Source organism: Phaenicophaeus curvirostris, chromosome 14 (genome assembly GCF_032191515.1).
Source record: "Phaenicophaeus curvirostris isolate KB17595 chromosome 14, BPBGC_Pcur_1.0, whole genome shotgun sequence".
Taxonomy (NCBI): Eukaryota; Metazoa; Chordata; class Aves; order Cuculiformes; family Cuculidae; genus Phaenicophaeus; species Phaenicophaeus curvirostris.
Window position 1 is genome coordinate 7,196,345 of NC_091405.1, and position 27,635 is coordinate 7,223,979.

The 27,635-nt window shown below is 44.0% G+C and overlaps 2 protein-coding genes across 2 annotated transcripts in view; one reads left to right on the plus strand and one right to left on the minus strand.

Annotated features, from left to right (window-relative positions):
* DPEP1 (dipeptidase 1) overlaps window positions 1–27,635 on the minus strand; it is a 237,257-nt gene that overhangs the window by 83,519 nt on the left and 126,103 nt on the right. The gene's annotated exons all lie outside the window — the stretch shown is intronic.
* The window catches only part of ANKRD11 (ankyrin repeat domain containing 11), a 155,222-nt gene that overhangs the window by 13,926 nt on the left and 113,661 nt on the right, over window positions 1–27,635 (plus strand). Inside the window, 1 exon segment of the mRNA XM_069868647.1 lies at window positions 12,905–12,984. The gene's annotated coding sequence lies outside the window, so the exon portion shown is untranslated.

The following is a 27,635-nucleotide window of genomic DNA, read 5'->3' on the forward strand; positions in this document are numbered from 1 at the left end:
ATGTTTTCTGACTTCTCCCCAGGTCCCAGGCAGCTATCTCGGCAAGACTTTGAGGTGTGTTTTTCCAAAGGTGTGGTCCTGAAGGGTTGTTGATGAATTGAGATGTGAACGCAGCTGTAGCTATCAACTAATACATGTGGTGACTAAGTTGCCTTTGTGAAATCACTGAATGGGCTCCTTCGCCCGGGTTCTGCATTGAACAGTAGTTTGTTAGCTCCAGAAGGGCAGAACAGCTTTGGTGGCAGAGAGAGCATTTGATTCTGAAGCTTCACTTTGAGAATATTTTAAGGTTGACTTATTTGCACTTGGGTTTGGTCTGATGGCTGACATGTTATCAGAAGTCATGAAAAAGTGTTCATTGCAGCTAAAACATTATGAAGCTAGGCTGTTGTCCTGCTCCCTCCTTGACTTTGAGCTGTTTTACATCCTGCGTTGTGCCTTGAAGTTGGCATTGAATTAGGTCGGCTAATTGTGATAGGTATCTGGAAGGGGCGCATCCTTCCTAACACAGCTTGGATTTGGTGCTGTTCCCAAGAAAGTGGTGCAAATTGGGATGAGTTGAGGGGTGGTGGAGAGTTCAGAGGAGCTGCCTTGTGTGCGAGTCGTGGGAAGAGGGATTTCTTCAGGGAGCGGGTGAATTGTTTCCTTCTGCTCTGAACAGCCTCTTTAACGAACTGCCCTCTCCAGGGTGCAGAGAGATTAACCTCCCACGGCTGGCTTCAACCTGGGAGACTTCTACCATACTGCTGCCTTCAAATGTTTGTAGCTAAAAATACCTTCGTGCTGCTGCACAACGAGCTCAAGGCATGTTAATCCTTTTTTCTTTAGGAAGGAGGCTTGTGTTACTGGATGAACTGCATAAATTGTATTTCTGCTGTGCAGTATTGCCATTTTTCTTCTTCCAACAGAAAAATGTGGTGGAAATAATTGTTCTGGTTGAAATTCCCTTTCTGACAACAATAGCAGAGATGGGGTGGGGTTGTTTCAAAGTGTTTAATAACAAGAAGTTTTGGAGGAGCAGGCTCTCCCGGGTTGTACAGGCTTCACCGCACGGTTCCTCTTCACTGTTCAGTTTTCTGCAGAAACAACAGCGTTCTCACAGCGTGCTGTTGGAATGGTTCTGAGCACAACTGTTGAAGAAGGCTTCGTCGGTATCAGGTCTCGCTTGTTCTACTACATTCTCTTTCCGCTGCGTTGATTTGGTTGTAATTTAGCCTTTGTTTTCTTCGGATGAGGAGGAATGAAAGCCTACCAGGCTAACACCTATGAGCAGTGCTTGGAGTTATTGCTACCTCTGTGTGCATGATTCATCTTGGAGGCAGACAGCTTGCTGCCCTCAATACCTCATTGTAGCTCCAGACAAGTTCAGATGTTGTGCTTCAGCATTGCTGGCTCACGAAGTCTCAGCGGCGATGCTTCTGTTGATTGTAGGGCTCTGTTTCTAGGTAACTCAGGAGAGTGTTTTGTGGTAGCAGCAGGGTAAGGGCTAGTTTAGACACAGTGTGGATGGCTGGAGGTGAGTTTACTGCCTTGTGTTGAACATCTTGGTAGCTGATATTTTTGCAGCAAGTTATAGCTTGAATTCTGGCTGTTTGTGCCATGGGGAAGCTGCAGTGGGGTGTTTGAGGTCTCTGATATAAAATGACTTATAGCAAACATTGCATAAGTATGTGTAGCTTTGCTCTCCATGCTTACTGCTTTGTGTCTTCCTAAGAGCGATGAGATGCAGTTTTCACCTCTCAAGCTGTTTAAGATTCAGAGTGTATTTTCTCTCCTTTCATGTTTGGCTTACCCTGACGGATTTTGACACAGGAGCTCACCTGCCGCATCTGCCAGACTTTTATCTGCTACGCCTGCCCTTGTTTTCCTGAGACTCAGTGTTGATGCTGATCCACAACAGGGCTCAAGCACGAACTACTCAGCCTAAACCATATCTAAGGAAACTTTCTTTAAAATATGGATGGCATTAGAGGGACTCAGGCTTAAAATTAGAAACTGTTTGTGATGCACAGTTGTAGCTGTTTACCTTGAACCATAATTATCTTATTTCCTGAGTTAAAAATGTCATGTCAGCTTGCTGAAGCAAGATTTGATGACAAAGGGATTGTTTTTAGCCACCAACAGAGCAAAGAACACTTCAACTGTGTGTCTAAATATGATTTTATAACCTAAAGTATAGCACACTCAGGATTTTAAATTGGCTCTGGAAGTTGCGTGGGCTTATGGGTAGGCCATTTGGCTGGGGATCAAGGGACTGGGTTTAATCCTAACTCTGTCCTTTTGTCCTCTGAGCGCTTTCCTTGCCACCCTCTGTGCTGTTTATTTGGACGGTGATGTGTTTGAAGGAAGGGATATGCCCTTTTGCTCTGTGTTTGTGGATTTTCTCGGGGTGCGGTTCCATGGCACGGCCGGAGCCAGTTCAGCGCTGCTGTGGAGGGGGGAGTCCCTCAGCCTCCCGGCTGCTTCCTGGGACACATGAGCCAGCTCTACCCCTTCCGAGATGGGAGAGCGGTAGGCAGAGAAAGATGAGTAGGTTTTCTGCTGGACTGGCAGGTTAAGCTGATTTACAGACAAGCTCCAGCAGTGCTTGAGGGGAAGCAGGGGATCCAGAGATCTCCCTGTTCAGCTTTACTGAACTGCAACCAGTAAATTGGAGCCCCTCTGGAGGAGCTGGGTTCTGGGTTAAACAGACGTACACGGACAAACATTGGACTTCCTTGTTCTATTATGTAGTCATGCTCTCCAGTGGGTCTTTGTGGCCAAGGTGGCCTGTGCCCTCTACTTGCTGTTTTCTGGACCCGTGTCCGTAGCGGGGGAGGCTGCCGCAGCCAGCTTGCCGCTTGGTTGCCGTTACCTGCTGCTGCCAAGGTGTTCATTTTCCAGGAGAACAGAAAATGGGAAGGGAACAACTTCTTTAATGATGGCAACTGCTACTTAAACGTGTTCAGGGCTTATAATAGAAGGGGAAAATAATAATCAGTGGAAGCTGTAGGTGCTTTCAATTTATGTGGTGTTTTTGAAGATTCTTTTTATTCTGACCTTAACTTGCCAGGACTCGGGCGATAGCGGGGAGGTGCTGGGTGTAAATCAGGGAGGCGCTTCCTTTATGCTGTCTCCTTGCCATGTAATTTGAGGTGATTTTAAGGCACTTGTAACTCTGGAAATGGAAGACTTGAATACATTTTAACAGTTGCATTTTTCATGTTGCTTTCTGAGGACCTCCTGAGTCATGGAGCCGGGTCTGCTGCTGTGGCAGGGAACGGTGTCACCGGGTGCTTGTAGTGGCTGCAAGTGTCTAGTCATGAGCCTTTCGGTGAGACCCCCGTGTGCTTAAGAACAGTAACCCTTATCTGAGTTGCAGAAGTCTCAGGCTGTGGTGTTTGTGTGACTACACATAATTTTCTTGGCTGACAGGTTGTAAACTGCTCCACGGAGCGAGCAATATGTGCTCCTGGGATAAGTTTGCTCTGTTTTTTTTTCTTTCTTTGAGAGAGACCATATCTGTTCTTGAAGGCTGAGCAGTGACTTCCTTGACTCCTCCTTGGCTAATTAGTGTGTTTTAAAATGGGATGCATGCATCCTTCTCACAAATCAGCTTTCAGAGAGGAAAGGAATAGTTCAGTTATTAATAGTAACCTGTATCCAATTTGCTACTGAATTGCATGGCTGCAAGTATCAGAGCTGGTAAAGGTGACAAATGTGTCTGTCACTCTTTTTCTCCCAGAGAATGGTCTGAATTTTCTCAATGTGTTAAAATTGAGCACAGAGTAAGAAATTGCAGACTTGTATTTTTAAATAAAGTCATGCTCTTCCTAGCCTGGTAGCATCATTAACCCTCCTTCCTTCCCTTAGAAGAACATACAAAGGGAATTTGAGTGGAGCCGATGAGTAAAGGGCTCTCACTGAAGTTACTGGGAAGGTATTCACTCTAATGATGGACATCTGTCTTTGTCCCACTTCAGACTTGTTTTTAGGAGCAATGAAAAGGAGGAGGAAACCAAAATATGACAGCAACTGTAATCTAACCTTAAATTACTAGCTCAATGCCAGAGGATATTCTGCTTGTCTTCATTGGGGTGTTGAGGGCCAGCATCTTGGAGCTTAATTAGGACAAGTTGAAGCTTCAGGATTTTTAGCCTGACTTCCTTCTGTTCAGCATGGTGGGGTTTTTTAGCTCTCAAAGATGGGCCATGCTTTTATCTTGAAAATCACCTTTGAGTGTCCCTTTTGATGGCACATCAGCATATTCTTTATCGTTCATCTTTTGGATCTCAAATGGTAGAAATTCCCTGAGGTGACTGGGGTTATTTTTTTGTTTTTAAGCACAGGTGGTAGTAGGTTTCTAGGGTGGCTGTGACAAATGTGAGTTAGAGAAACTTGCTGCTTGATTTGCTTGTGGGATAAGTCTGTTGTGATTCTTTTATAGGTGCCTGTGGACAGGAATTAAGTGACCTTCTAGATGGTTTTTGTTAAACTTAAATTCTGCACCTTTTTAATATACACAGAGTTTTCTAATAGTTAATTAATTTCTTTTACTTTTCCCACAAACCTTATACTCAATATCTGGGAATGTTACTGTTCATGCTGTCAGCTCCAGTAGTGAGAATTTTCTCCAAGAAGAGCATTTGTTGTCTTTGCCCCCTACCTTTTACTTGAACTTCTCATGTGTTGGTTTCTGCGATGACCAGAAAGTGTTTTCCTGGATAGTGCTTCATAATATGTTTCTTTTTCAGCTGTGTGTTGCCCTTCATTTTATGTGTCTACATGCATGCTGTTGTACTTCAGCTTTAAAAATAGTGCCATTTCTACTGTCGTTGTATTAGCTGACCTACAGAATAATTGTATTGGAAATTTATTACTTTTCAGATGAGGCTTAGCGAATGTTGAGGACACAGAGGTTCCAATTTCTCCTCATTTTTGTGTGAACTAAAAATAATCGTGCAACAGTTCTGCTTTGGAAATCCACACCATTGTGCATCCTGTGTCTCTTCCAAATGACTTGGGGATTAACAGCTTACTACACACTAAAATAAATAGCTTCAGGGTTCTGTACATCTTGATGTAGAATTTTCTGTCTGGGTAGCTAACTGGTTCAGGTTGTTTGAAAGCAGATCTGATGCTGCTGTTCTGTGCTGAAGGTTTTCTCGGCAACATGTTCTCACGTGCTTAACATGTATGATCGTGTACCAGTAATAATGACGTGTTCTTCCAAGGCAAAGCAGTGGGTCTTTGCTTTGCACATGCACCTCATTTAATAAAGAAATGAGCCTGATTATGCATCTTCTTGGAAGAGATTCAATCTGGCTGGAAAGACCCAGCAGTCTTAGGTAATTACATGTCATATCGGAGCTCTAAAAAAGAAAAATTGAAAGGGTCTGGAGAATCGTTTGGAAGTGTAGGGGCTGATGAACAAGGATGTCTGTAGTGTCCCAGACTGCTCAAGTGACAGTGGATAACTGTTTTTGGATGCCTAAGCATTTTTTTGTTTCCATCTGTGACAGAGATGGTCTCTCGGTGTAAGTTAATGCTTTTAAAAGGCAAGTGTTGGTAGCGTAGTTGAGACTTGTTTATCCGTTTTCTGATTAAGGCGCATAATCTTCAAGATAGTCAATGTTTTTTAAAGCTAGGGGAGGTTTTTTTTTAAACTTGAAGACTAAATCATAGCATGGAAAACAGCGTGTCCTCCAGACCGGCAGACTGGGTCTTGTCTCTGCTTGCTGGTACAGAAGGGCAGGCTGTAGCCTTGAACTTCAGGCCAGGGTTGGTTAAGGAAATTGCAGAAACTGTTTTGACTTAATACTTTCCACTCATCAGAGAAGCCACAGAAGGGTGGTAAGGGTAAAGGAGGAGAGATGAGGGAACATGCTTGTGTGTTTCCAGAGCTCTTAATTGTGTGCATGCAATTGAAAAATCTGGTTCAGTGGAAACTGTTCAGGCTTGCTTTGCTCTTCTGCCACATCACGCCAAGAAAGAATGAGTTCCTTCAGTGATTTAAGCTTTCAGGTTGTTGTGGGGGCTGGGACTCTTCTGACAGCCCCAGTTTTTTACCCTGCTAAATACCTTTCAGGCTGCTTTTGTGGATCTTCCCAGGAAAAATGATTGGTGATTTTGGGAGTTAGAGATTTTGAGGTGTTTTTGAGTGACAGAGAACTTTAAATGTCAGATGTGAACAGATAACCAGTTATAAAGATGCAACATCAAGTAACTTCAGGGTTCATTGCTGAACTCTGTTGTATGTTCTTGTGAGGGTTAAGCTCAGTGAAACACAAGCCTTCTGCTGATAATTATTTTTTTATTTTAATGCAATACAAATATAAAGGCAATTATGCATGTCTGTGCTACCTTTCGACCTACTGGAATGAACTAAAGGGTTTAGATTTGAACTTCTTAAGTCTGATTGCTATAAAAGGAGACACAAACATACTGAGCGCAAGCATTGCTTCCAGTTCTCTTTGCAGGCATGGTGTTTGGAGGATTTATAAAGTAGACAGCAGTGGTGTGCAGCGATTTCTTGGGGTCAGCCAAGATGAACCCAAGTCCGATTGTTATATCAGTGTGTAAATGCCGTTAACGAGTGTCGTTAATGAGTTGAAAAAAGCACATATCCTGATAAATACCTGAAACACATTGAAACCAGTAATTTGATGTAACAGATCCTGGATTCTTTTCATTCATGGGAAATCTCTAAAGAACTTGTCTGTTTCTGAATTTAGACTATTGTCAGACCCCAGTTTCTGGTGAGTTGTTGCTCGTGTCAGGCTTTCGGTTAAAACACTTAAAGGACAATTTAGTTCCACAGGAACAACATCTTTCCCTTCCTTCATGCTTCTTTTGGTGGGATAAATTGAGCCTTAGTCTCTTCAGCCCACGCATAAGTATCTTGATCTGTGTTTTTGAGGACAGTATCAGGTTATTTCTTTTTATCAAGTGGCAAAGATGACAGGAGCTTTAAAAAATGTAGATCTCAGCATGCATGTTGACTGCAGGGCAAAATAAAGGAACTGTGAGACGAAGAATAAATTACCTACTTAGTTTCTGAAAGCTATCAAATGAAATTTTACTTGATGCTACAATTTTGTCACAATCAAACATTCTTAAAGGGTGTTTTTTTCCTTTTTTTAAGCACCAGTGGAATTCTCTCTGCACTTTGTTTTTTTGTATCAGTAACTGGTATTGCATGAGTATAGTTGGCTACTGTGATTGCTGCAGAAATATTTGCTGCTTTGTCGATTCCAGTAAAAGGCACCTTCTGCAGCTCACAACGCTGCTGGAAATTTCTTCTTAAAGGAGATGTGTGAACGACGGTGACTCTGGTCCCACTGACCATAAGAGTTTGCTCAATGTGTGTGTGTTTGGAGATGGTTGGTCTGGAAGCTGCTGATAGGGTGCAGGGGATTTCAGTTAAAGGCATTTATCTCTAATTTCTGCATATTTCTTGGAAACAGCTTTCTCCCTCCCTTCAGATGTCTAGTGCAGCACTTCTCCTTTTTCCTTCTCTTTCTAAATAGTCCCAAGTGGTGCAGAGCGGTCTCTGGGTGTGCTTTTCCAGGCTCTTGGGTGAAATTGTCCTGAATCTGATAATCTTTATTAGCTGTTTGTCCTCTCAAGGCGCCATAGGAAAGCTTTCCATGCTGCAGTGGGCAGGACTGCTCTAGGTGCTCAAGGGACGCGAACGAACACTGTGGGAAGGAGCGGAGGCTGGAGTTCCTATGTATGAGGCACTCTGATTTCTTCCCTGTGCTCCAGCACTTGATTGTTAACAGACTTGGGTGCTGTAACCAGGCAGGAAGATAATCCCTGTTGTTGCAGAAGGTACCTACAAATACTCCTGGAAGACATGCAGCTGATAAGTGCGTGGGTTTTGTAGTGCTGTTTGCTTATGGATTCTCCCTCCCTCCCTTGTTTTTCTCAGATTCTTGAGTTGTAATGTGGTTTTACAATTTCTGAGAATAGGTCTTTTTCATCGTTTCAGCAGGGTGAAAGTTGGGTGTTTGTACACAGGCTGCCACATAAAGCCGTGCAGGCAGTCTCATCGGGTTCTTCGTGTGCCTATGGAATGCATTGGAAAACATTCCTGGATTTCCCCTCCATGCAGATTTGTTGTAGTTGTACCTCTTTGAGGTTTACGTCTGAGGTAGCAGAGTTTATCTGAAAGCACCTCGTGTCTTCCCCAGTGTGTGTTTTTACTGGAGCCCTTGGAAAGATGCCTCATTGAAATTCTGTGTCTTCCTGAAATTATTTCTAGGGAAGCAGATGAGAGCTATAGAAAAAGGCTGTCCTGCTCCCTAGAGAGAGGGTGGTTGTGTTTTTTTTTTTTCCATTCAGAATTTGGTCTAAACCAGAATCTGCATCTCCTGCTGGCATTCTGTTAAGCATCTCAGTTCTGGATGAGCATGAAAGCTGGATGGATGCAAGTTTGTCTTTAAATCTAAGTACGATGTTTTACTTTTTGCTTCCAAGAAGGACTAATAAGAAAAAATATGCTCACTTCTGTGGAGGCTGGCCTCTTGATTGTTTGAAATGAGACTTCAGCAGGCAGTGGCTTTCTTGCTCCCTGTAAAGTGGAAGTTGGAGTAGAACCCTTTTAACATTCAGTTGATGACATTTAGGATGTATAAAATTGCTGAATCTTGAGCGCATTTTTAATAGAGACCCTTCCAAGAGACATGATATCTGCACAGAACCAATCTAGTCTTGTTCTTCTGTGGCTGACGTCAGTCCATGAAGCCACGTCCTGCCTCATGGCTGGGACCAGCTACTGTTCCTTTCAGATTTCAGGTGCCCGCCCCAGTGCTTTGGTGTATACAGTCCATAATTAACCTGAATGCAGGTACATGTTTTTTTTTCAGGTCGTCTTGTGATTGTAAAGCAACTTCAGTCTTCGAATACCGATTTTTGTCAAGTTACGAGACACCTTTTTATTAAAGAAGATAATTCGAAATCACTCGGTTCCCAGTTTTTTCAGCGAGTGCTAGGCGAAGTTGCACTATGTGCCCTAAATCTTCTGGTCTGAGAGTGCAGCAAGAGGAATCAATGTCCTTTGCATTCCCAACTGATGAGTTTACGTGTGAAGGAGCAGAAGTTAGTGGGAGAACTTTAAATTTTTTAATGGAACTGTCTGCTTACCCAGAGTTTCCAAATTACTTTGTGTTACTCTGGAACAGTCTTGATTTCACAGTCTTGAATAACTGAGCCTATTTCAAACCAGAATCTATGCACCTTGAATATTTTTTTTTTTGGTGTTTATACCACTGTTTCAACCCAAAGGAAGGCTGAGAGCCTGCTGTTTCGCTTTGCAGAACGGTTCCCATGAGCTGCCGTTAGTTTGGCATGTGTCAACGTTGTCCAGCCATCAGTGTTGTCAGTGCACAGAAGGGGAAACCACAGCAGTAACGCTGTTTGTGGAGCGATACATTTTCATCAGGCTAAAGCTAAGAGAATTGGATGGATAAAGGTGTCTAACATTATTAATTACAGTTTAGGCTTTTGGAAGTCAAGTCAGTTATGAATAGAAACATTGGGAACATTGTGTGAGTGACCCAAATGCATATTACCAGTCAGGTTCTGCCTGTGATCTGTGTTAGGCATTTTCTGACTAAGTATTTGCTGCACTTCTTAAGAAATTTGATAACTATTTCATTATGAAGTGGTACAATGTTCATTGTGAAAGGTACCTGGTTCTTATATAGTCAGTGTTTCAATACCTGACGTATATTTTATATGTGAGCTAAGTAATGAATAAAATTGCTCTGCGTAGGCCAGGAAACAGGCATAAATTGTGAATCTGTTTGTCACACAGTCACAGAATTCTTTAGGTTAGTAAAGACCTTTAAGATCATTGAGTCCAACTGTAGACCCGACACTGCCAAGGCCACCAGTAAACTGTGTCCCTAAGCACCACATCCCCACTGTGGTGGGACAGGATTTCTGTAGACCGTTATGATAACTTTCTTCACAATTGATTGTAGTCACTGCTGTTGGCAGGCAGCAACTGATTTTTTCCAGATAATTAGTTGGAAGTTGGGCTTTTTTTCCTCCAGTTTATCTTTATCTCTGTTTAAGTGGATCGCTCTAATTAGAGTTGTGACTTTTATTGTGGAGAAGAGTATGAAAGGGGTGAGGGAATCATGCTGGAAAGATGCTGTGTGAGCATTGTCATCATACTCTGTAGGACTGCAGTTCCCCATCAGGGGATCTGTCAAGGCCCCAGGGCTCTCTTGCCTTGGAAAAAACATGAGATAGCTGTCTGTCCTTACCTCATTCGCTGTTTTGAAAGAAAAATGTCAGAAAACTAATTTGTTTCCCTTTTGCTTGTCTGGAAAAGCTTCCCTGCTGCAGGATTTCCTTTCTTTGCGTCAGGACCGTGTGCCCTTATGTGTTCCTTTGCTTTTTTTTTGGTTTTATATTGGCCTGCTTCTTCTTGCTGTGGTTCCAAAGACTTCCTTTAGCTTAGTTGGTAGCAGCTCTGCCCTGGACGTGGCTGTGTTGCTCATGTGGACATCTTCAGGGAGTGAAGGGATTCGCATCAGAGAATGAAAGTTTCTCAAAGCAAATGAGGCTCTCTCAGGATTGCCGATCTCTTCCACCGTTCATCTGTCCCACACATCCTCAGGGTCTCTCCTGGAAGTGGTAGAGTCACCATCCCTGAAGATGTTCAAAAAGCATTTAGGTTTGCCACTTCAGGACATGGTTTAGTAGGCATGGTGGTGTTGGGCTGATGGTTGGACTTGGTGATCTTAGAGGGTTTTTCTCTCTTAATGATTCTATGATTCTATGGATGGTACTGTAAAGACTCATTGGAAGACAGTGCACACGTCCAGCTACATCAGGGAAGTCTTTTATAAGGTGAAAGGCAGCAATACTATGTCAAATTGATCTGTCACGTGCTCTACATGGGCCAGTCCTATTGGCTGCTAAGTTGTGAGAAAATAATATGAAGCTAAGTCTGTTGCTGTACAAGAAATGTCGAACTCTGGAGCACAGTCCCAGGGAGCTGGGCCTTGAAGTAGCGGTGGCAGAATTTGGGAGGATAATAGACTAAAAACAAGGCTTAAAAAGCAGTGCTTGGGTGCCTGAAAGATGCTCCATGGTTAAGGCATCCATGGGAGAGGGTTTAGAGGAGCATAAGAAGCAGAGTGTAATGGGAAGGATGATGAGGACCAGTATGTGATGATCCTAGGAGTTGTGATGGTCTGTGCGAGTTGGGTAGTCTTTAGCTTTTCACAAGGGGCAGCTGTAAATGGAGAAAGTCAATAAAAGCAGTGGTTGGCTTTGCCGAAAAGAATACTTTTTGTACTTTGCATTTCCCCATTTGTAACTTTATATATGTGTGTTTTTGAGTATAAAATTGGTTTTTAGAACTTCTCGTTTTAGAAGAAAAGGTAATTTGGAAGGAATCCAAATTTTCCATTGTCAGCTGGAACGAGGGTTGGTCGTTGTGTCTCTTGGCTTGGTTTCAGAGTCTAAAGATCAAATGGGACACGAGATTTTAAGTGGGGAATTTGGCAGCGAGCAATACTGGAGTTGGCCATTAACTCTGTAACCTGTTTATGCCGACCCCGGTTGGGCTGGGGAAGACCTGGTGCCCGGCACAGCTGAGCTTTAGTGGTTGTAGTCTGAAGTATGGCATTGGCTTCTTCCTTTTGTGAAGTTCCTTCTCTGTGGAAGCGCGACAGAAGCTCAGATCTAGTGCATGTTTTGAATAAATTCTGCTTTTGTTTAGAGCACAGGTTTGTCCCATATTTACAGGTCCCTTATCAGAGGAAGTAAGAACTTGCTAATACTGAACAGGTATCTGGAGGGTGGTTGGTTCCTCATGGATATAAATCTGGGATAAGACAGTGTTTTACATGTGGCTTTGCCCAGCCTCTCTGGTCCTTCTGCATTGCTCCTATGACTTGTTGGGGCTCCTACTGAGCTGTGCTGTCCAAGACTCATCTCTGCAGCTGGGGAGCCAGACGCATCACTGGAATAATGACTGTGGCTTCTGTTGGGATCTCAGCTGGAGCAGACCAGTTTGCTCTGGCTGGGGGAGAATTTTATTTGGGAGCGAAGGTGCCCATCGGGTGCGCAGGCAGCGGTGACTCATGGGCTGCGTTTCACTGCAGCCCTGGTGCTTGTCAGACAGCTGAGTTTCTGCCTGTGCTGACGTGACTGTCACCCGAGCCTCCTCGGCAGTGTCCGGCTGAGCGCTCCTCTGGCGTGAGAAGTGGGGGAGAGTTCAGGTGCTCGGTTTTCGACTCGGAATCGCCCACCGACCCTTTCATGTACCAGTTCAGTCGCCCAGTTAATGAATGTAATTCGCCTTTGCCTTGAGAGCTGAGAGCTCCTGCTGGTTCCTGCCTGGCATAGGGAATTTTGTATGCGAATTTGTAGCTGGAAAAATATCCCTGAGAGGTGCAGCAAGAGCTGTTGAAATTGGAGGTTTGTGATAGATGTAGCTGCTGTTCATAGCAAAGATCTAAGATATGCTTGAAAAGAAAGTGCTTGTGTCACAGGTAATTCAATACAAGTTATTCAAGAAAGTGAAATCCCGGTACAGGGCAGCCGTGGCAGGTTCACTCCTCCCTGCCCAGCCTGTCAGTGCATAGGTTGATCGTGGTTGAGGGGTGACATACCTTTTTTCATAAATAAAACGACTATAACTCAACACAGAAACCTTGAGACAAGTACACTTTCTAATAATCTCTTATCAGAAAGCTATGGAGCTTGGCTGATGCTCTGCTAAGCCCTCCACAGTTTCTGTTTTGCTTCTGTTTGTGCAGACTCCTTATCAAGAAGTTTATTTCTGGGTTAGGCAAGTGTTTGTATTTAGTAACCTCCACATACTGCATATAGCGTGCTTGTGAATAAAATTAAATCATATATTTTCACTTTCTAATGAACCAATTTCTGTGTTTTTCAGATTTCACAGCGTTTTTGGGACACGTCTCTGTTGGATTTTAATACATGTCCTGCTAAAGACAGCTTTCAACTATGGAATCGGTAAATATTTACCTTCCTTCTGCCCAAATCTTCTCTGTTATTACCTGACAAGTGCGTGTGTCCATGTCAATGTTTCTTTTTGTGGGGTGCTTTTAAGAATGTTTTTCTTTATTTTCTGAAATTAGAAAGTAAAAAATGGAAATTTACATGAAATAAGATATTCTTGGTTAGTAACTTTAGGGAGTGCCTTTAGTTACAAGGTGCTCTTTCACTTTTGTATCATGTCAAGCGTAGCAACATTTTTCCCTGACTTCAGTGAAAGCAGAAGTTGCTTTTCCCGTGGGGGCGGTTCCAGCACTGGTTTGTCCAGTGGTCTGCCCAGCTTGTCGGTGCTGTTGATTGCAAAGTACTAAATATACTCCTCTGTCTAGTGTGTCGAGGGCCTCTTTCTTTCTCTTCACTTTCAAACTGTCTTAAAAACCCAAATCTATTAAGAAGTACCAGTTTGACAATGTTATGTCTCGTTGTGATTTGTGTAATTGAAACAGATGGCACCTATGTTTGATTTTGGGCAGAGAAACCTCCCAGTATGCTGATTCAGTGTTAGGCTTCAACTTTTTGGTAATGTTAGCAGATGTAGAAATAATAGGCTGTTTTAGAGTGGAATTTAGGGTGGAAAAGAGATTTTTGCCTTCATGTTTTGAGAGAGGATGAGAGAGGTCAGTGCTGTCCCCTGGAAAGTGAAGTGATACGGATGTGGCTGGTTGAAAGGAGTGTGTTCTTGCTGTTTTTCCTGCGGTACTGGCAGTTTAGTGTGTTGTGGCCTGAATAAAAGCTGCTGTTTGTGCTCTCGGGAGCTCTGCTTTGCAGTGTGTGTTACGGCAGTGCTAGGGAGGGGAAGCTCTGTGGTGCGATGTTCAAGGTCATCTGCAGCATGCCCAGAAATGCCATGGAGAAGACTCTGTGGAGAACCTGCAGTGTATTGCTTCCTTTGTGGATCTGTGGGAACGTGGCTGACTTCTTGGCTTTTGCTGCAGTGGGATGGTTTATGCTGAAGTTGTTGTTATGATAAAGACCATGGTTGGAGGGGCTTTAATCTCTGTAGAAGTACAGGTTTGGTCTACCAGTGGCTTTGCAAGCTGGTGGGTTTCTCTCATCCTGGGTTTGGAGGGGAACCCTCCCCAACTTTAGTTTGTCCATAACAGTTCTAAGGTATTCAGAGAGAGATGAGGGGTTATTTCAGTTTCCCATGGTGAACATTAATAGCAGTAGAAACATTTCAGTGAAACAAAACAAGCTAGGCATGTAACTCTCCCCTGCTGCAGCGAAGTAATTAAAGTGTATCAGGTGTGAGACCTTTTGTGGTGGTGTGCAGTAACTCTTTCCTTAATGGGTGCTCTGCAGTTCTCTGAAAAACTGAGCCGGATCGTGACATCAAAGCTAAACCAGGCTGTTTACTCCCCATTGTGTGTCATAGTTCAGTACAAAGATTTTTCATTTTTAGTTTGCAAGTGAATGGTGCTTTGCATTTTTGAATGCAGACCATACTTTTAAAAGCAAGGTTCTATTGATTGCAGTACCTTTCACTTAAACACTTGCTAAACATTCCAGAATATTTGTAGTGTTCTTCCCATTGGGCAGAAGGACTTGCTTTCTGGTGGGTTCCAGAGCATGATGGCAAGCTGCATCTCTCCTGGGCCTTTGGGCTACATCCCCTGCCTTTTGGCCACCAATATCTGTTAGCATTATTGCCGAGAGCTTAAATTATACATTACATGGCTAAAGCTGCCCTTTAGAAAAGTTTACCACATGTGCTTTTCTCCATCTTTAGCCCTTTTCTCTTGGGATGTTTTGTACTTGGTTTATGTAAAGCTATGCTCTATTGATGATGAGTCTAGTTGAAACCGTGGATGGAAAAACTGGACGAGATGAAGGCTGAGGATGTATGATGTGACAAAAATTTCACACTGAGTAGAAAGAAATAGTTACTATGAAGGCAGATGTTTCTCTGGCTTGTGAAACAAAAAAAAAAAGGAGAAAGATGGGTGATTTTGCTTTGTGGGTTTTGTGAGCCCTGAGAGACAATAGTGAAGTGACCTTTTCCAGTAAAATAAGTTTTTATCCACTGCTCTGCAAAGACAGACTATTGCATTGCTGACAATGCGTATTGAGTGGCCACTGCAGTACAGAGATGTTGGAACAAGGAAAGATCAGAATCCTCCAGGGCTGGCTGAAACAAGTTACCCAAGTCTGGCATGTTCTGAAACTCTGCAGAGGGGAATTCAGAGGCTGAGTGCTGATGGGGGGCTACGCAAACACGGTCCCTGTGGTTCATCGTGTAGCTATCGACCAGTGTGCTAATGTGCAGTCCTCTGAGTAGTCCAAGGGTTGAACAGAACTGATGTCTGGCCCAAGCTTGGCTGAAAACCTCTCATCCCAAAAGGCAGTTGTTCTAAAAGCAGGTCCTGGTCATTTTTGTTGTCTCCTTGTGCTGTGTGTGGGTAAAACCTGGAGCACTGTGGTCCTTGTGTGCCAAAGAGCAGTGATGGTGCGCTGCCTTCTGTCTTGTCTGAAGGGAAGTTGTACTGTGAAAATGCTCAGCTTTTGTCACTCCTCCCTTTGTGACTGTGAGAATGAGGTTGCCCTTGCTGTAAACTTGTGACTGAAAATCCAGTGGGGCACAAAACTGGCTGTTTCACATGTTTTCCCTGCTCAAGCAGCCTGTGTGTACCAGCGTGTAGCTTGCTGTAAAGGATGCTGCCTCGATTCTCCATGGAAAGAGGCCAAGGAGCCTGATCTTCAGGACCAGGCTTACTTTCGTAGTGAGTTCCTGCTGCATTGGCTCTGTTCTCATGATGTTGTTCCACATTTCATAGCCTAGCTAATGGAAATAAAGCTTGGATGCTGAAGGAGGACTTGGAGGGCATCCACTGTGCCGTTCCCTTTGGTTGAAGCCCGAGGCAGGGTGTTTTGGTTCCTGGAGGTCACTTGTTCCCATCCCATCTGCCAGTACCACTGTCGGTGATGGTGCTCAGTTAACCCCATCACCAAGATAGTCTGCATTCAAATAAAATGTAAATATTTAGAGGTTTATGTGGATTGCTTGTGGTGTGATCTGCTGACCCAGGAGTAGTTGTATTGGTGCGGCTGGAGGATCAAGAATGCTGTGGTACATTGTGTGGAGGGAGCAGAGGGCCTGTTCTGCTGCAGGAAGTGTTATGAAAGACTCGGATTTCTCCATCTCGGTAGATGGCTCCTTTATTGTGAAATGCAGGAGTTGCTACAAACATTGCTGCCCTCAGTTCTCTAAAATGGACTTGTTTTTTTGTGTGGTGTAGTTTTGGTTTCCCCTCCTCCAACTTTTCACAGTGATAACAGCAGAGGCCCTATTGAAACGGGTGGAGAAAAGGGAGGGAATGGCTGCAACACGGCAGCGCTCACGCCGTGATGGGTAGTCTAGGGATTTTCTTGCTGAGCTGTTTCAAGTGGCTTGCTCAAAATAAGCCAGGTTCATCATGGTGGTTTCTTTTTACTTGTTGACAGCAACTGCTGCATGTGGGGGTTTGGTGACTCGACTGGCTTTCAGTATCTGTCCCCAGCGCTGGAGCCGGCAGCTGCCGTGATTTGCACTTACCCGACATCTTCATTAGGGAAGCTGAGGGGTCAAGGCGTTCTCTGAGCAGCAGAGAGATTGCAGCAGCTTTTGATGGTGGTTTTGGCACTGGTATTTCACGGAGTTCATAATGAATACGTAGGTGTAAGATTAAAAGAATGAATAAGGTAGTGCTGCTAACAGAATTGCTTTTCAGAGCTGCAGCCTGCCTTGTTCTGACCTCCCGAGAAGGATACAATTGTAAAGCTGAGGCCCATAGTGGAAAAAGCAATTACAATATGTTTCCAGGATTGAATTGTCCTCCGACAGTCAGATGCTGCAATAATGGTAGTGTTGTTTAGGTGGAATGTGACTTTACTTAACTGCTTGTTATTTTTCTATTAATGTTCTTAAATATGTTCATATGCGGTTTTCAATTTTTACTGCTTTGGGGGAAATAGAGCTTAGTAGTCCACAAGGAAGGTTTTTCTTTGCATGGAAGTGTTCTTCTGAGCTTCCAGACTTTATTTTCCACGTTTTAATCCTTATCTCTTTCAAATTAGAAGGGTTGGAACGTAACAGAAGTCCAGTGTACGTTTTGTTGTTAGCCTGTTGGCCACAGCTGAGCTGAGCTGTGAGGCTTTCTGTCTGGATCTGAGGTATGGAACTGTTATCTTCTGGGACAAGAGATTGATGTGAAGCAGGGCCTGGAGAGGGGAGGGAAGCCGTGTGCAACTGGAATTAATAATCTCATGTAACAGTGAAGGAGTGGAGCTGTGTGGGTTGTGGGTTTGACTTCTGCTGTGGTCCTCACCCCACCCCTGAAGTGGTGGAGCCCTTTCTCCTGGGGGAAAAATGTGGATGAAAGTGTCATAAAGCAGCTGGGTGGCTCTTCAGGTGTGGGTTTGCCTCGAGTGTTTCAGCTGAGGTGGTTTGGGTTTGTGTTGGTGCGTGGTGAAGCCTGCAGCCAGTGTGGGTGGCAGGTGAGTTAGTGGAGTGCACTTCTCTGGCACGGCACTGACACTGTTGTACCTGTGTGAGTGTGAGCTGGGTTTCCCTAACTGTTAGTAAGCTTTTTTTCTTGGTCTATTTTATATATAATCTCAATTTAATTTTTATAGCCAGACCTTCACTGTACGCAGAGGTTAAACAGAGAAGCTTTATTATAATACAGCCTATGTCTCTGTCGGTCAAAGGGGCTTGAGGTTTTTGCACACGAAACATCTCTGACACCTGCAGAAAAGATCTTTCAAATCATTCCCTCTACCCCAATGAAAAAGCTGGAATCTCAGCTGTAATCTCAGTTTAAGCATTTGATTTGAGTGTTTGAATTGCTGCTTTTACAGTTCTCTGTATTTTATCAGAATTTGTTAAATTGCTGATGTTATTCACATGCCACTTTTGGCAGATGCCACCTACATGCCCTCAATTTGAGCATACCTTTAGGAGGAGTGTAGGTAGGAAAGCTCCTTTCCTGCATGTCAGATGTTAGAGAGCGGAGCACTTAGAGTAATTCGCTTTCACCGGCCGTTCCACTGCTAATGAGCTGACCTGGCCCATGTGCACAATACAGCACCTCTAATGAACAGATCTGAGCTAAGCAGAGGCTTTGAGAAATGGCTTGCTTGACTTGTTTCTTTGGGTGTAATTCAGATGTGTGCGTTCACTGTGACACAGAAGGAAGTTCTTGGTAAGAGCTATCCACAACCACATAGAACACTTGTCCTCCTTCCTCTCGTGTCCTGTTGGGAACTGGGCAAACCATGACAATAATTACCTAAAAAAGAAGGGAAACGTCTAGTTGGTTGTTTTTTTTCCCCTGACTCTACTTGGTTTTGAATATTTTTTTTCTCCGAAGGCTACATTAGAACCACAAAAATCCCGTTTTTTTAAAATAAAAAGAGTGTATAAATTTGTGTTAGGATTTTGTAGATTTATATCAGCTAGCGTACACTTAAAAATCGCAGTTGCATTTAGGGACAACTTCATTAAAACAAACTCATAATGTAGAGGGTGCAGAGAATTGTCCTTTCCAGTTACTGGCCGAGTCTGTTTCACGGGCAGATTCCTATGGGACGTGTGGCCTGGGTGACACATGGAGGCATGACTTGAGGAAGGGAGTCTGTGGGTTATTTGGAGCTTGAGTGGCCAGTTACCCCTTCCTTTGTTGTGCAACCGTGTTCCTGGGTGCGACCTCTTCTGAAAGTAAAAGGGCTTTCAGGCAGGTTCTCATGTGTTGTGATGCAGGAGGCTTCTCCACGCAGGAAGGCTCGCTGGAAGAGTGAGGTGTGCAGTGCTTGGAGTGATGATTTTATTTCTTTACGAGTGTTCTGTGCAGCACTGAAGTGTGTTCTTGGAAGAGAGCGAAGTTACCATCTCCACCCTGAGGAAGCGGCGCTATGGGTGCGAGATGACGGGCTTTGGAGTGGAATGGAAGGATTACACAAAATATGGCTGAAATTGCTTGTTTTCCGAAGCTATCCATCATGCTATGATTAAGTGCAGATGATGCATTTGGCAGCATGAGGTGTGCAATCTGTTCCTACCCCAAGGAGCCTGCAGACCAAAGGCCTGCTGATAAGACCAGACTCACTGTTGTGCTCCTTGTGAATGAATAATAGTTTAAGGTTGTTCTTGTTCCCTTATCTTTTTGCTCTTTTAAATAATAATGTAGACAATTGCGAGCCTGGTGATTCTGACATGTAAATTCCTGAGTTCTTTGAGAGGAGGAAGGGTTTTTTTGTGTTTGCATGAATACTTGTGTTCCTGTTGCATGATGAATGCCAAGGGAAATGCACCAGTGACTTGGGCATCTGCAGTGGGAAGAGTCGTGTCCAACAGGTGCAGGTCAGCTGCCTGGCACCTCCGGAGGTGGGGATCATTGCTTGGTGATGTAAAGTGGCAGGAAAACTGGAGTGTGAATGTGATGAAACCTTGGGTTTTGAGCAACCTGGTCCAGTGGGAGGTGTCCCTGCCCATGGCAGGAGTGTTGGAACTGGATGGGCTTTGAGGTCCCTTCCAACCCAAACCACTCTGTGATTATAAGATGATTTGAACCATGGAAGTGTCTAACACGATACCAGGCAGGTGCAGCCCTGTTGCTTTCATATGTACCTGTAGAGGGGAAAGCTATAATTATTGGAAGCAAACACAGCATTGATGGATATGCTTTATTGATATTCTTTGGAAGGGGGCTCCTGATAAAACAGGAAACATTTCTGGAAAGTAAGTTTTCACTGTCGAGTGTGAAGATGGAGAGCACGTGTTATCATTATTTCTGCTCCCTTGGTTCAATTCTTGGCAAGGCTTTAATTTTAGAAGAACAAGACAACGAGGGCTGAGATTTGCAGGCTCAGTCTAATTCATTACTGGCTTAATTAGATGCTTGAGGACCCGGGTGTTCTGACAGCTTTTGCAATGCTGCATGTTATCCTGTGTTATAGCAGTTTGCTGGACTTCTCCGGCAGAAATTTGAGGATAACTTCATTGAAACGTATTTAACCAGTTAATGTTTTAATTAGTGTTTTACTCTTGGATTGAGACTGGACAGGCTAATTGTTTCCAGTTGCTGGAGATGTACAGGAGCTGGGAGAAGGGGTTTCTGGGGTGTTTTTGCAGAAACCTACATTTTGTGGACGTTCAAGGGACGCAGGTTCTTAGCTGTGCTCACTGTCACAGTGGCAGGGGCTCCCAGGGGCCTGGATTCCCAGAACCTCTCCGTGCCCAGACATTTTGGGAAGCTGGCATGCCTGTTTCTTCTGTCCTCAGAGGTGGCTTTGGTTTGGTAGACAAACACTGACAGCTCTGCTTTTCTTGGGACTGTTTAATCCGCGTTGCCTGCCTTCCCCGCTGCCCGGGCTCATCCGGGGTGTGGGCAGGTGGCTGCTGGCTGCTGTGCTGAAGCATTTTGGGGCATCACAGCCCTTCAGTGAGGCTGAACATAGTGGTGAGTAAAGCTGATTTCTGTGGCACCTTGGACTGCCTGAAACTCTCCTCTTCCCCCAAGAGTGGTGGTCTCAGCTGTAATGTTTTTAACTCTTGAATTTGGAACAGACTTAGAAGCTCACCTTTGGGGGTGGGAGCTTGTTAAGTTGTCAATACTATTGCATGTAACCATCTGTTCCTACCACTGAGTAGCTGCAAAAATCAGTAATTCATTATTTTTTTTGAGAAGCTTGGGTATAAATCTTCTCCTTTGTTATTTTTTTGGGCTCCCTTCTTTTAAATACAAGCATCTCCACAGTGGGGAAAGGCAGAATGACTTTCTTTAATTTTTCCTCTAAATTTGAATTTAAGTAGTTAGGAATTTTAGAGGCTACTTTGGATCACGGTAGCTGTTTCTGGTGAAATCAGGGCACAGCTCTCCCCTACCAAACAGCAGCGTGCTTGTGTGACTTAAGGAAATCGCCACTGGATGTTGTATTTCTTTTTGTAAGTAGAATTGTCATGGATTCTTATTTTTTATTTTTGCCTTATTGAATTAATCCAAGTGGTAGTTGCGATGCAAGGTCGTTGCTGGTAATGGGAGTGATGGAGGAGTGGTCTGAAGGCAGCTCTGTTGTGGTGTGGGAGTCACGGGGACACTCAAACAGGATTGGTTGTAGGACAGACAGACAGGCTACTGCGTGTTGTACCCTGAGTTATCTGGGGCTGGGATTTAATTTCTAGGTCTGTATTGCAGAATCAAAATGGATTGACATGAAATAGTGATGTTAGTGTTTTGGAATGCTAGTTGCTGGGATTGTCTACAGCACTGTCACATGGTGGGTGATGATGGCACTTGTCTAATGCAGGAGGACTCGGCATCTTTCTCTTTAGAGTTTGTACTGCATCACTGGAGTCCAGTTTTCAAAATGTTTATTTTGGTGTTTACATCAACTGCAAAGTGTGTGCCTGAGGCTTATGTCAAGGTGGTGCCCACTTTGTGCCATCTGTGTGCCCATCACTGATGGCAGAAGTTGGGTTTCATCTGATCCAAGAGAACAACTGTTGGATTCTGATGGAGCTTCAGTGTGGTGCCTGTGTCTGGCCCCATGCTTTCACACCAGAATGTATAAGTAGGGTATTATCTTGCAGTAATACACCAGCAGCAATGACCTGACCAGCTCTGCTCTTGAATCAGGTGTGTGCTGCTGCATTTTGTGTCGATGTGGGCTTTGGAAACACCTGGGTGTTGTGCATGACTGGGAAGGCTGGGGAGCAGCACCTGGGGAGGAGTGGGTCCTGTGCCTTGCTGTCACAGCGGGATGTGTGTGAGGAGGGGTACAGCCCTGAGATGATGAATAAACAGGGAGGCTCTTGGAAGACTCAGTCGTGGCTGTGGTTAATGTTCCTAAGGATTTGCAGGATAGGAGCGATCTCCAAGGACTGACAGAATGTTGCCTCTCTTTCTGGTGACGGTCATTGTCTATAGTAAAGAAGGACCTGGCATGCCACTATCAGTTCCTTGTGTACCCTTAGAAAATGTTGATGCTTGCAGGCTTCAGTGGTTTTAGTCTAACAATTGTTGTGAGTCTTGCTGGGAGGCTTGGGCAGCATGAGGCAGAGCTCAGGTGGTGGTCAGTCATGGTATCTGTGACTTTCCTTGGCTTCAGGTGATAGCATTTAAACTTAATTCTGAATTTCCCAGCAGTCTTGACACTCAGTTTGTTTCCCAGTTTGGGGAAAGTCAGGGTGGCAGTGGAAAGACTGGATGTGGTTGCGTGCATTTGGACACCTCAAGTTTCACCCCACGGCTGACTCGCCGTCTGGCATAGCTGGGCTTGAGCAGTCGGCCCAACACCGACAACGGACTGACCCAGGCGAAAAATACTTGGAGGAACTGCAAAAATGAGAGGAGATGGTCAGTTTGATGGAAATGAGTAGGTATGGCAGGAGGAGTGATTTGTTTTTGGTAATTTTTGTCATTTTATGTAATTTTTCAGCTGTTTAAACTCACGGTATAAGGATTAAGAGGTCAGTGGTTATTCTGGTTATTCTCTGCTGGACCATGACTTGTTGCTGGTGTCATATAAGAAATACACTTCCTTTTCATGTTACATGGTCAGACGAAAATTATTTTGTTGTCTTCAGTAGTTTTTACCTCATTCTTGTAGTCTTGCCAATATCCTGTATTTGTTTTTTGCAGGAAGCCTTTCAACATTTTCTTAATTTGAATTAAGTGTTGTACTAGAAATTCTCGTTTGGGTTGAAGATAATGTAGGAAATAAGTATTCACAGAAATTTATTTTAACTTAGTAGAAAAGTGTTCTTTGGAGGGTTTTGCTTTGGAACTTCAACTTCAGAGAGGTTTAATGAAAGCTTTCTTTGCTCTTGGGTAATAAAGGAATGAACCAACTCTACTGCTCCTGGATTATCTGGAGCAACTCACCTGAGTGACTGATAGCAAATGTATTTGTTATTGTATTGTAAATGATGTTCATTACTGTAATGACATAGACTTAGTGCTATATAAAATTTATGGGGAGTCGAAGTCAAATGACAACAGGTAGCAAATAATTTGACAAAATTAAAACATGAAAACACATTGGGAGGGGGAGGAATCATGTTCTTTTCCTGTCGACAGCCAGGACTGCATCTGGGTATAGCAGCTGGCCAGGCCTGAATTTCTTTTTCCTCTGGATTTTAATGATGCTTTTACAGCAGCCTGAAAGGAGATCTCTGTCCAAATGAAGCAGTGGCAGGGACACAGCCGTTCCTCTGGGCTTTGCATTCCGTGAGGTGCCACACAGCTAAATTCTCCTTTATTTCCCCGTGCAGTTCAGTGGTTTTTCAGTGCTTTAATGTAAGGACAACCTGAATATGAATGAAATACTCAAAGGCTTGGGTAAAGATATAGCAACCTTCCTCGTTCCCTTGACCTCAGTCTTGCTTGAAGGTAGGAGAGCTTTTAAAATGCACGTAGCACAGGGTGTGCGTACACAGCTGTATGTATACATGCAGATGTATTTTTATATGTCCCTTATCTCAAGGTCATACACAAAGTGCAGATTAGATTTGCTGGAGCGAGATAGCTGTTAGTGGGGCTCATTCCCATGGTCTGAAAGGAGTGTGGGATGGGGACCAGAGGAGAGCTTTTCATCCTGCACTGTGCTTCGTACTGGCCTGGGTGAGAGGAATGTGGGTTGACAGTCTCTCTTCCCACAGTCCCCTTCAGAGCTGCTTCATCTATTTTTTTTTATTTTTCATACTTGCGAAATGGCAGCAAGCTTTGAGACACTCCTGTGTAAGCTTAGGGAATGATGAGCAAGAGGATTAATTAGATCTTCAAGACAGATAACTAGAGCAATGAGTTGTGCGTAATAGCAGCTTGGAATTCCACTGACGTGTTTGCAGAGTGCTGTGCAACATGCATGCCTTGGCTGAAGCGTAATTATTTCTTAGTGTTGCATGCCCAAATGCCTCTGGGCACTGTAGCGAAATTTAGTAAGCAAATTATGTGAACAGAAAAGCTCAGCTTTGATGGTTTTGCACACACCAAAACAGTTGATCACCTGTTGGTGGTGTCTTCCTTGTACGTCAAGCTGACAGTCTGCAATTTGGATACCTCCAAGAAACTGTTGTAGACTGAGACTTGCTGGTTTGTGATGCTATGTTAAGAAAAGAAAGATTCAAATTAGATTGCAAAGATGGGAATCTGCTGTACTGTTCCCATACAAACTATTTGTGCTTTAGCAGGGGTGCAGGCAAGTCTAGCTTCTTCCAGAATGTTGTGCTATCCCTGATGCTCCTGCTCCTTGAAGGTAGGGACTTTAAGGTTGGATGTCACTTTAAATGAATGCTTTTGTTAACGAAACTTCAGTTAAGAAAGGTTCTTCCTCATGGAGAGCTTTCCTTTGCTCATGGAAACAGTTTCTGTATTCATATTTATTTTACAGTAGCTCGCAGGACTGTAGAAGAGGGACTGGACTCTATATTTTTTTTGTAGAGTCCTCGTTAAATTTCTTTGGAACAACCCTCGGATATAAACAAGGAGGACAGAGTGTACTGGGCAGAGCAGCGAGACATGTTTTGTTAAAGCCGTAAGTGTTCATGGCTTTAATGTTTGAAGGTAAAAAAAAACACTGAAGTCCAGCTGCCTTAGAGTGGTTCTGGTTCCCACTGGTGCTTTCCCAGTTCCTTTTCCGTTGTGATTCTTTGTAGCTTTCTCTCTTAATGGAGATTTAGACATTTTTCATAATTGAAAACCTTGTGTTTCTGTTGATGACAGTAGAGAGCTGTGCTCTGTAGTTTAGGAGAAGGTCTGGTTGTAATTAAAGACGTGGTCCTGGAGAAACTTCAATTAAAAGGTGTTGAAAGAGAGCTGTATTCTGCAGTTTTGCTAAGTTGGAATTTTTTTCCCTGTTAAAACCTTGGGGATCCCTGGGAAAGGAGGCTGATCCTTTTTTTTTTTTTTTTTTCTGCTGGATGAGTAGGAATTCAAAACTTCACCCCCCTGCTTTGACCTAGTTATGAAACCCTTGCCTGTAGAAGTATTAATTTGTGGACTCTGAGCCCTTTTGGTATGAGAATTGTGGAGCAATGTACGCTTTTCTGTAGAGCCACCCTGAGCTTAGACATTAAAGGATGGTGATAAATCTGGTAAACTTAGTATATATATTCCAGTGTGCTATAAACCTTCATTACTCTGGAATTAATCAATGACTTTTACTTCTTTTTTTCCCCTGCTCAGCCGTACTTTCACAAGGTATAATTAAAAAAAAAAAACACTATAGTTTTCCTTTTTGTCCAACTCTGCTGTTGTTGAACTATGTGTGGTTTGGACTGCAGCCCTCCAGAATGTTGGCAGAAGTTCTTGTCTGGAAAGAAATGGTAATTCTTTTGGGGTTGAAAAACGGGGAAGGAAAGATTGCTGTAGCAGAGATCACTTAGAGCAGAATAAGTCAACATGCATATATATACTCACACACACATATATCTCTGTATATATCACAGCATACACCAGGGTTTGGGTGCTTTTATATATACATTCCTCATTTTTGTTTTTGTCAGGTTTGCTTATTTTTAGTTTATTGTAGCCAATCCTATTTTTAAACTTTTTATGTAAGGTTTAATACACTGGCTAGAACCGCAGCTGTTGAAATCACTGAAATTTAAATATTACATTTGAGTTCAGCTAAAATGATACAAAAGTGCCCTTAAACTGTCTTTTAAATATAAACTGCTTTTCTTTTTGCTTGCAAACCCTCCGGGCGCAGCGCGGAGGACTGCACCCATTCCTCTTGGGCTGCTGGTGTCCTCTCTCAGGGTCGCAGCCTTAAGCCAGCAATCTGTGTGCCAGGCTCTTCTCCAGTGAAGTCTTTGCTGTGGAAATACTGAACAGAGGAGGAGGAGAGGGCACAGGCTGGCCTGGCTGCCTCAACCTTGTGGCATTTAGGTGTTTGGGGAGCAGCTCTTCTGCGTTGCTGCCCACTGGAATACCTATGTTTGAGCTTGGAACTGTTGTCAGCTTGTTGCGTCTTTGATGCTGGGGCATTGATGCAAACCTCTTCACTGCGTCTTTGTTTGTGGGCGATCACTGAACAGCTGGGCATACAGCGATATTCATCTTGTCCTACCTGCCAGGCTCTGCTCGGTGTGGTGTTTGTGTTTGCAGGCTGGTGAGCGCGCTTGCGGTCTGTTGGTGCCTGAAAACCACCATCGAGGTGCAAACAGCACTGTGGTGCAACAGGAGGAGCTGGGCGCTGCTTTGGGGAGCTGTGCTGGTGCTCCTGCTTCTGTTTCATAACTAAGCTTACACAAATATAGCCGTGTACACGTACAAACTGAAAGGGGAAATGTCTGCTGCTTTTAGCTGAGAGTTGTTCTCTTTTCTTTTTCCTGGACACAGTAAGAATGCTTCTCCTGCAGCAGCACTGATGCTTTTGTACTGGCAAGATTATTGCCTTGGTGATGATGGAGGTCAGGATAAATTCGTAAACCTTTGGGGCTGGGCCTCCCTTGCAGAAACACAGACAGCAGCTTTCCCAGCTACTCATCTCCAAAGAATTAATTTCTTGTGGAAATGACTGTTCAAATGTAGGGTCTAGCTCAGAGTTACTCTTAGTCTAGTAACATTAACTCCTATGTGGTTTATTTTTATTCCTTTGTTCAGCTTTGTTTTGCTGTGCGGGTGACGTAACCCCTCTGGCTGGAGGGGTGGCTGTGTCACCATGTACGGATGGTGCTTGCGGCCGAGCCAGCGTGCCCAACTGTTGTCGGGAAGCAGCAGAGCTGGAGCTTGGCTCCTCCGTGCTGTGGAATGGGAGGCAAGACCACAGCACCCGAGTCCAGGGGCTTTCCCAGGGTCCACTTGTGAAAATTGGCTTGGGTTTGCGGGTGAAGGGCTTTAGCTGGGATTGCTTTTGTAATGGTGCACTGTGAGGACTCGCACGCTTTGAAGAAAGCAGATGTGAAACTGTTGTGAAGTGTGAGACGAGTGGACTTAAAACTGAAACGTGGGACATGGCAGTAGTTCGTGTCACTGTAGGAGCGCAAAGCTGCTAAGTCCACCTTAGAGCTGGTTTCACAGTTTCTCTGAGGAGTTGGTAGCCCCTTTTGTACCTTTGGATCTGAGGTGGCTGATGAAGCATTGAAGTACTTGAACAAAGGATGTGTCTGGAAGTGGCCAGTGGTCATTCTGGCAGACACTTAAGACCAAAGCTGCTATTGTTTTTCTCTTACTTAAACAACAGTCAAACTCATGCTGTGGCTTTTTTCCTTTTCCATTGCAGTATAATGTTAGCTTTTATGTATCCCCCGGGCCCACACCCGGGTGTGTGGTGGGCCAGCACACAGATGCATTGTTCAGGGTCCTGCATTCCAGGGAGATCAAATGCTCTGTGCACCACATCAGCTGCACATCTGCAACTGCTAAAGCCTCCGCAGTCCTTCCGGATCCAGGTGCCATGCAATTACTAGGTTAAAGGCATCAAGAGCTGCTGCTTCTAGGTCCTTTCTGTTTAATTCTGCCTGCTTTGATTCACTACAGCTGGTGAAACAGTTAGACTTGGTTCAGGCATGTGTGGAAGAGAGCTCATTTCATGCTTGGAATTGTAATTATGTTCTTTTCTTTCAAGCTGCCAGCAGTAAAAGATGTCTTCCAGTGTGTATTATCTAAATAAGCTGTAGTGTTTAAATG